This window comes from Fukomys damarensis, unplaced genomic scaffold (assembly GCF_012274545.1).
Source record: "Fukomys damarensis isolate Sample0158 unplaced genomic scaffold, DMR_v1.0_HiC HiC_scaffold_28, whole genome shotgun sequence".
Classification (NCBI taxonomy): Eukaryota; Metazoa; Chordata; class Mammalia; order Rodentia; family Bathyergidae; genus Fukomys; species Fukomys damarensis.
This window is the reverse complement of record NW_022900940.1, coordinates 22,758,726-22,768,485: the sequence shown is the minus strand read 5'-3', so window position 1 is coordinate 22,768,485 and position 9,760 is coordinate 22,758,726. Positions and strand designations below refer to the sequence as shown.

The 9,760-nt window shown below is 41.0% G+C and overlaps 1 long non-coding RNA gene across 1 annotated transcript in view; it reads right to left on the bottom strand.

Moving 5' to 3' along the window:
* Nucleotides 1-362: 362 nt before the first annotated feature.
* LOC104872113 overlaps nucleotides 363-9,760 on the bottom strand; it is a 24,744-nt gene continuing 15,346 nt past the window's right edge. Inside the window, exons 2-4 of the long non-coding RNA XR_783058.1 lie at nucleotides 5,936-6,038; nucleotides 4,782-4,874; nucleotides 363-596 (exon numbers count right to left, since the gene is read on the bottom strand). This is a non-coding gene — a long non-coding RNA (uncharacterized LOC104872113). The remainder of the gene's footprint in view (nucleotides 597-4,781; nucleotides 4,875-5,935; nucleotides 6,039-9,760) is intronic.

The following is a 9,760-nucleotide window of genomic DNA, read 5'->3' as shown; positions in this document are numbered from 1 at the left end:
TGGGTAACATGGCCCTTTGGAGATCTAAGAAAAGAATTGTCTGCCATTCTGAGCAATTATGAGGGGAATGGAGCAACAAAGGAATAAAGATGATCTAACATTCTCTGCCAGGAGAATCTTCCTTTCTGTACGAGTCAGGATTTTTCCAGTTGGAAGGAAAGGCGGGAGGGAGGAAGGGCAGGCTAGAGGGGAGAAGGGAAGGGAAGGAGGGTAAAGAAAAGGAAAGAAGGGAAGAGAGGGAAGAAAACGAAAACAGTTGGCTTAAGTAGCAGGAGTAGTTTGCCTTTGGGTACAGTTTGATCTAGAGGCTCAAAGAAGTCATTAGGAAAGATTTGTTTATTGTCATCTTTCAACTGTGCTCATTCAGGACAGACTTTCTTCTCAGTCAGGATTCCTTTTAGGAGGGGGCAGAAGAGGAAGCTCATTGTCCCCCAGTAGTTGTTTCCCCCTTATTCTTTGGTAATAAAATCATTAACAGGTAAAAGTATCACGAACAATTTCCAGAAAGTGTCCTTCTTCATCCCTTTTTTCTTCCTGCTGCCTGGAAGCCCGAGTGGCCATCTTGGACTCTCAGGTAAAACCTCATATTAAAGATGCTACAGCGAAAGACAAAGAAACCCCTGGTAAACAGGAAGCTCCACACAACCCTGGATTCTGGATTGCTACCTATTACACTTCATTTATACAAGGGAGGAAATCATTTCTATCTTATTTAAATCCTTGTCATTTTGGGTTTTGTCTCAGTGCAAAATCTAATCTTAATTATAATACACATGGCAGAATGCTCACCACAGCCCCAAGCTTGCTATGAGCTAAGTCCTGCAGTAAACTATGCCTGACTCTTTTTCTATAGCCCTAAATTTCCTTCGAATATGGCAATGGCTCTGATTGGGTCAAGGTTATACTCACTGGGTCTACCAGATTGACAGGTCTCGCTGAGATTTGCCTACTGCAGAGGTGAATGTGGTTTTCTTTCTACAGAAATTGAATGGACTGAGAGTCAAGGAGGTTTGCTAAGAGGGAGACAATATTCACCTTACCTCCCAAGCCAGATTTTCTTCCAATTTTCTGCTTTCTATCAAAAGTATGATCATTCTTTTAGGCTCACAACCTCCTGTCTCTTCATATACAATCAGTTACCTTGTTGTCTCTTGTGCTCAAGATAGTCCCTTCTCTACCATCTCTCAGAAAATAAAAACAAACAGATGCAAGAGATACGCTACTGTTCTACAGTGTGATGTTAGGGAGAGGGTAAATAGTATGTATATGCCCACAGCTTTTTGAGCAAAATATTTTTAAAACTTATAAACAAAAACCTTATAAGTACACAAATCAACAAAAAAAAACTGATCAGTACTCTAGTAAAATGTCAACGTCATGAAAAGCAAGAAAGGCTGAGTGTTTCAGATTAAAGATGAAGGAGACATGAAAATATGGAGTATAATTTGAGGTGGCTGCCCTGGTCCCCATCCTTTCGGGTTCATGGTCTTATGTAAACCTCCCTCGACCTGCTTCTAATCAATCCCACACGAAAAGGTGGTAGGATTTCACTGTGTGACGGTGTGTTACATTACATAAAACTGCACATTGCTCAAGAGGTCTTTGAGGACCTGGCCATTTGGAGAGGCTCAGAGCAGCCCTACGGGGCTGGAATAGTCTCTGGCCAACAGCCAAAAAGGGAGCAGAGCCCTCAACCCTACACACTCTGGGGAATAAATTCTGTCAACATGCAGTGAGTTTAGGAGGAGATTCTTTCCAGTGCTACCTCCAGGTGGGTCCACCTGACAGCTGGGTCCCAATTGCAAGAGATCCTAAGCAGGGGATCTAGCCATACTATGCCTGGATTACTAACCCACAGGAGCAGGTAATGTGTGTTGTAGGCGGCTATGTTTGTAATAATTTGCAAACATAACAAAATATTTATCAAGATAGAAGAGGAAACAATGACAATTTGACACAGCGTCTACCTGTCAGATTGCCTGCTTTCCCAATGTGCAAGCCCGTCTGCTCACGTCAGCGCTTGAGTAGCACTGCTTCCCTTGGCACCCACATTTATTGTTTTAGTAAATCATTTGATAGCATACATCTATCCCACAGTCTTATTCTTAGTTTTCATGAACATTTAAAAATAATGTTCATATAAAAGATCTTTCCCATCAGTCTCCTTAGAAATCTCTCTTGCTTCTGTTTTTCAAACAGCTTCTTCTGCCTTCCCCCCACTCCTCTCTCTACATCTCCTTTCTCTCCCCTCTACCATCTCTTTCCTTACTTCGTTTGGACTTTCTAAGGAAAGTGAACAGGAGTCCTCTGTATGTGAGAAACAAGAGATCTAATGTTGTCGCCGGTTCGTTTGTTTGTTTTTAATACTCTGGCCCACTTCCTGCCCTTCAAAACTTCAGTTGTGCTATGCTTAGACTCCATCAAGAATTATTCTCTTCCTTCTACTTCAAACCCCCCCCATGACCATATCAGTGCAGGGTAAAATATATTAAAATATTATACTTTCTTGACCTCAAGAGGGTTTACAATTCAAAATACTATTTGTAATTAATTTTTTAAATATAAATAAGATGTAGAACCCGGCAGAGAACATGAAAGCAAAGACCCAGAAAGCTAAAGACCAGAGTTAATTTTGTAGGCTATTGTTTGGAAAATAAATAGCTCAAATAAAACTTAGGCTCACAATAAAACAAGAATAATAAATGATGTTATGGAGTTGGTGAAAATGTACTAAATCCTGTCAGGCCCAGCAGGAGAAGGCTGTTACTGAAAACCATGGCCCGCCCCTGCATGCTGGAGCCATTTCTCTACTTAAGTCTATGCTCTCCCAGTGCCCTACACCGATTTCCCTCTCAGAGTCAGCCCTCCAGTTTTCATGTGAATGAATAAACAGTTTTGCTTGCTCACACAAGGCCAGCCCAGGTGGTTTCCTGCACTCCACATCTCTGATACATTTGGTGCTGAAACCCAAGATAGGGCAACCCTCCCTGGAGGGCTTCCAGCCCTATTCAGAGCCTTTGCCTTGATGAAACCACCTGTGACATTTGTCCCTCAGACTGAGCCTCAGACCACATCTCAGACAGTCCCTGCCAACCACTTCAGATCAGGTGAGACACGACCCCAATGCCCAGTACCTGCCCTCTCTGCCACCACTGTGGCTGCTCCAAGTCCTCCCCCTCCTTCCACTACCCTTTACCCACAGAGACTGTTCTCTCTTTTAACCCTTCACCTAGCAGAACCTTTCTCTTTCAGCCCACACCCATTAAGACAGAGAGATATTCTTTCTGCTTTCCATGCTCCTTAAATCCATTACTGGTCACAGAACACTCCCCAGGAGGAATTGTCTTGCTTTGGTGTCTGGCCAACCATGGAGATGTCTGTGTCGGCCACTCACCCACAGCCTGTTATGGTGCTGTGTCCCAGCTGGAGATGTCTGCTGTTGACCTTGCTGCCGCTCTCAATACCATTCTCTGCTCTCCATAGGGACTCTCCCTCCTTCTATTCCCCTCTCCTCTCCCCTAGCCTGTCTTCTAAAAAACCTAAAGCCTCTACTCTGATCTGAAGCCAAAATGCCTAATAACTTTTTCTAACCCTGCTTAGCCACAACATAAACTTGAAAATGGCTCTCAATAGCTTGAAAACAGCACCTTTAATTTTTTCCATCATGTGAGACTTAGATAATCATTGCTGAAAACTGGACAAATGGTCTGTGGTACCCAATGACCAGGTGTCATTTACAGCCCATAGTCTTTCCATCCTGTGCACCTCCTGTGATTCCTCTAAAATCCTCCTTTTTTCCCTCCCATTTGTCCTCCCTCCAGTCCCCTTCAATGCCAACTCCACTCCAACAACAGATCCAGCTGTCCTCGATCTCCCCTGGTAGCTATCCAAGGCTTCTACCTCAGCTGCCACAATCCTCCCCACCCCCACCCCAGAGCCTCCTACCCTTCCTGGTCAGCCCCTTGTTGAGCCTTCTGCCACATTCCCAACCCAGCCTCCTGCCAGGCCTCCTGTCTATCTGACACTACCCCCTGACTCCTCGGCCCCACTCCACCTTATACCCAGTCCAGATTACAGTTTGGTCCCTCACCCTCTGCTCCTTGCTTTGACTCCAAACCCCCGCCTCCCCCAGTTCCCACTCCAGAAGGTGGCCAGGGCAGAGGGAATGACCAGAGTTCTCTGACAGACCTCTCCCAAATTAGGACCTGGTCTCCTCCTCATATCCCACCCAATATACCCAAGAGTTCCAATGCCTGACTCAGACATATAACCTCACCTGGCCTGATTTAAATGTTATCCTTGACTCCATACTCTTCTCAGATGAGCAAGGACAAGTAATCTCCCTGGCCCAGTCTTATGGGGACAAACAACACCTCCTTCAGACTGACAGTCCACTGGGCAGTGCAGCCGTTCCCCAGGAAAACCCAAACTGGAACAATCAGGCAGGATCTGAAGATATAGCCAACTGAGACCAGCTAGTTTCCTACCTAGTATAGGGACTTCACAGAGTGGCCCATAAGGCAGTTAATTTTGATAAGTTAAAGAAACCAGCTAGGCCAAAGATGAAAATCTGGCCCAGTTCATAGTTCACCTGGCTGCTGTCCTTAGGCAATTCACAACATTAGAACCAGAAAAACAAGAAGGGAAGCTCATCCTTAAGATGTATTTCATTTTTTAAAAATTCATTTCATTAAATAAATGCCTTCCTTTAATCCTGGACTGTAGAGTTAAAAACTTCTTAAAGTTCCTTAGAACTCTTGGGACTATTTCTTTCTACTTACCTAGGTATTTTGAATTCCTGTCAACAGTGTTTGGTCAGTGCTTCCTACATAATCTGTGCATACATGCTTTGCCTTCACAGTGCCTGGCTATTTCTGAAATTATAAAAACTTTTTTGAAACTGAGATAGAACAAGTCATCTTCTACTACCAAAGCAGAGCCACGAAACAATAATCATACGCAGAGTGGAAAAATAAATAAATTTTATTTAAAGGGAGTAGGAAAAAGGACAATTAAATTAAGGTCTTCATTATGTTCATATTACCATTAACCCTTCATTGTTTTTGTCAAATAATGTACATAGAAAGAAATTTGGATTTCTTATTTCAAAATTACTTATTTTTCCAAAATTAATATCAAAATATACCGAGAGTCTGAAGGGGTTCCTCATGTGGATAGCATTGTAAGCTTATGAACACCTGGATTTTATGAGTGCCTTGATTTAAAGAAATGAAAACTTGAAATTCAAGCAGGAATAAATTTAGCTTTGAAGGTAATGATTCGGGTTTGTTGGCATATCTAAACAAGACTTTGTTCTCACACATGCTTGAGTGGATTTTCAACGTTGAAATGAAAGAGAAGCAAGTTGTAGGTGTCCAGAGGATGCCTCCAGTAGGAATATTGCCCTTCTGGTCAAAGTGCTAGCTGACTGTTTTCAGTGCCACACCCCAAGGAGAGGGAGTGAAGAGGGACTGGCACTCACGCATCCTGTGCAAAGCCTGGGAAACACACTCCCCAGAAAGAGTCTGCAGAGTGCAAGAAGTATTGGGGTTTATGGAATGTTTCCATCAAGCCTCAGTAGCCAAGAAGACATTGAATCTAGTGTATGCACGCATGTGTGTGTGTGTGTGTGTGTGTGCGCGCGTGTGTGTTTGGTAAATAATAGTAAATAAAATAAAATCTATATTTTTAGACTTGGTTTTACTTCTTGAGTTGTGAATATACAGCACCATGCCTAAATACATACACACTATACACATGAGGAAGAGGAACTATAAGACTGAATTTCATGAGTTGTCAAACACCTTGCCTATTTACATTATGTACCTTGCTCAAAGACACACACACACACACACACACACACACACACACTCACACACTCACATCTTTTGTCAATAAAGACCACACAGCTAAACTAATTTCAACTGAACATGACCTTTGAGTTGTTTTTCCAGTAGTGACTTGAGGTTTCCATGGCTATTCCCGTCATGTGGTTCCCTTTGTGACCCAGTACATGTTTCCACATTTTCATTTTGCAGCTGGAAAATAGTTTTTCTTAGTGAGAAGCTAAGTGGTCCTATAATAATCTTTGCAAAATTTATTAAGCACTCACTGTCTTAAGCACTGTCTGGTGCTCTATTTCAATAAATTCATTTAATCCTGAAAACCATGTAGCATGAACATTATTATTAATATCATTATTATCTCCTGAGATAATAATAAATAAAACTGAGACAGAACTATTGACTAACTCACTGAAGGGCATGCAACAGGAGTGAGGATATAAACTCAAGAAGTCTGGTTCTAAGACCCATACTCTTAATAATTATTCTACTTCCATTGTATTGCTTTCTATAGATAAAGGAAATATTTAATAACTGATATTTTATAACAGTGAAATAAAAAGTAGCTAGGCAAAAAGTTGCAATCTGGGTCTAATGGGCAGAATGCCCACTTTACATTCAGATAGCTCTAGGAATACCTCCATAGTAGTCATTTTACTGTTGATTAGATGTCCAAGGGCTCTCCTACATTTTCTAGTCCCATGATGTTAGTTGAGGTCATGTCATTATGGTGACATTACGGCTTATTTCTAAATGCTCTCCCCAGCCTCACATGTTCATAGGTGGGACTTTTGAGAGTGACCAAATCGTAGATGTTTAATACTGGATTACTCCACTGATTGGTCTGGGTGCAGGTGATGGATTTATGAGTGAAGGAAGACATATTCTGGGTGTGGGCAGCACCAACCAATAGGTGTGTAGCTCGAATGGAATAAAAAGGGAAAGAAGAAGGAAATCTGCTTCCTACTGCCCACTACACCATGAACTGTTTCCACCTTTGCCATGCTCCTCTGCATGCTGCCCTGCCTTGAACCAGCTATGGACTGAATGCTCAACAAACTGTAAGCTAAAGTAAACCTTTCCTCTTTTAACCTGTGATCGTCTGATATTTTCTCCCAGCAATAAAAAAGTAACTAAGACAGATGACCCATAGCCTATGAGTGGAATGGAAATGGGCCACTTCAGGACTGAATAGTTTAAAACCAGTATGCTGTTGTCCAGTTCTCTCTTCATCTACTATAATGATTGAGAATGCCACATGGTCCAGAGGGAGTAGGTACAAGGGGATAAAGTCTCAGCCAGCCTCAATCCTTTGTAAACCCACTAAAATGTGAACCAGAAATGGGAAATAAACCACAGTCATGTGAAATCACAGAGAAATAAGATTAATTTGTTTCTAAGCCTCATTTCCTCATGTTTAAGGAATACATACTAATACTTTCTGGGAAGAGTTAGTGTGGGGATTAAATTAGAGATTTTGGTATGATTTGAAAATAAAAGATGCTCAATAAATTGTAGCACTTATAATTATTCAGCATATTACATGAAAGTTGATCATCTGATGTATCACAGTGTATAAAGAATATGAGGGCCATTTTCCTAGCACAATTTATTACTGGTTTCCTCTATATCACCTATAACTATAAAACAGCTAAAGAATTTTTCTAATACAGCATTTAAATAATGTGCACTTATTTTATAAATGTCTTTTGTTTTGGCATTAGTATTTTTATACTCTAGTCTTTCATCTACTATAGCTCAAATTTCCATGCAAAACCTTTCCCTCCATTCTCAACATGTTGAAGGTGGGGCTCCATTCATGTTCCAGCAGGGAACTTGCAACTTGAACCTAAGCAAATTATTACAGTTCATTTCCCTGGCCCCAGAGATTGGTTCAATATGTATACATTGTCTGCTTGGAGCCAATAAAATGCAAGGAAAATGTTGGGAATCCTGGAAAAAAAATTACATCATTCTTTTCTCTCTGGAACATGAGATGTTGAAAGAGTTGGAGATGTGGTAGCCATCTTGAACCACCTGTCTGGATAGGGGGCCAGCATGGAAATGAATAATGCCAAGTAGATGGTCACCTGAGACCAGAGGAAAATCAAGGCCTAATTGGCCTCCTCTGTGAACACAAAGGAGAAAGGCTGCACTCAGGGGTGATTGCATATTGTAGGTTCTAAGGAAAACTTAAGACAGCTGAGGTTAAGTTGTTTATCAGAATATTTACTAATGGATATTGGAAAGTAAATGAATCATGTGTTACCTTGATTGCTTGTACCCATATTGGATGAATAAAGGCAAGATGAGCCAGATATGGAAGGCTCCACTAATAGAGGTGAGAGCCCCTGGCTGCCTGCAGGTCTCTCTCTTCATCCTCATTCACCCCTGGGTCAGGGAGAACAAAGTAGCAGGTCTAGATCCAGGAGCAAGGCCAGCCTGGGTGGGTCAGCCATGGGTGGTGCCCCAATATAGGGATTGGGGACAGCTTGGCGACAGATGGTTGTAATGAAGAAACAGGATTTAGTGACACTCTGTCACCCCCTGATTAAGCTGCCTCTGGAATTAAACACTTGAGATTTTTCACTTTGATGAACTAGTGACTTTTCTGTTCACTTGATCCAGTGAGATTTTGGTCAGGAGTTTGGGTAGCCCAAAAATGAATTTCCCAATTCTGGTAAGTTGAGGATAATATTTGTGTCACATGAATTTCTATGAGATTTTTTCCTGTTCCTTGAGCTCTACAAAGTTTTTTCTCTGTCATTCTGGAGTCTGCTTTGGTCTCTATTACCTCCAAAGACCACAATCTATGAGGTCAGAACTCTTCTTTATCTAAGAGTTGAGTCCATGATTTAGTAAATAAAGCTAGGCATACATGCCTAGGAGCTGAAACTCCTCATATAATTAAAAATTTTCCAAAATGACAAGTTTCCGACTAGAATATATTTCTTTTTCTCTCATTTAAACAATGCTTTGCATATAAGTAAAGCAAATAGTCTTCATAGGAGACAGATGTTTTGCTCAAGAAATATAGAACTATTAATTAATATTATGTTTCTTCATCTTAAGAGAATGTGTACAGCATACGGATTTTTTTCTTTTTATCTCTTACATGTGTTACATTAAATATTATAAACTCTCTTGTGATAACCAGGGACCACCAGGGATTATTTCTCACAACGTGGATTGTTTTTAGCTCATCATTCTCCAGAAACACCCACATTCTTTTTTTTTTTCACCTTTAATTGAGTTCACTGGTACATTTTAGGGATACAGTACAGTTACATTCATTGTTGGGATCTTGTACCTCTACATGACAAGTCTTGATTCTCATTTTTTCCTCTTACCTCTGCCCTCCCTTCACCCCCTCCTCCCCTCCCCATCTACAAACACTTTATTTTCATCTTTTCATTCTCTCACATTTTTTTCTTTTCCCTTTTTACTCTTCCCCTACCCATCCCACCTTTCCTATACCTTTAGCTCCTTTCTTGCCATTTCTAAATGTCAGTAATCTTATTAGAATCTTATGCATTGTTGCAGATTATTTACACCAGGGAAACTATTCGGTATTTACACATATGTGACTTATTTATTTCACTTAGGAGTATATCTTCAATATGTATCCATTTTCCTATGAATGAATCTATTTTCTCACTCTTTATGGCTGAGTAATATTCCATTTTATAGAAAAACCACAACTTCTTTATCCAGTTTCCAACGGATGGGCAAAGAGGCTGTTTCCAAGATTTAGCTACTACAAACTGTGCCGCTACAAACATGGGTGCACATACTTCTCTGTGATATGATTCTTTTAGTTCTCTTGGAAAGATACCCAGCAGAGGGATGGCTGGGTCAAATGGAACCTCCAGTCCAAGCTCTTTGAGGTATCTCCATATTGATTTCCATAGTGGTTG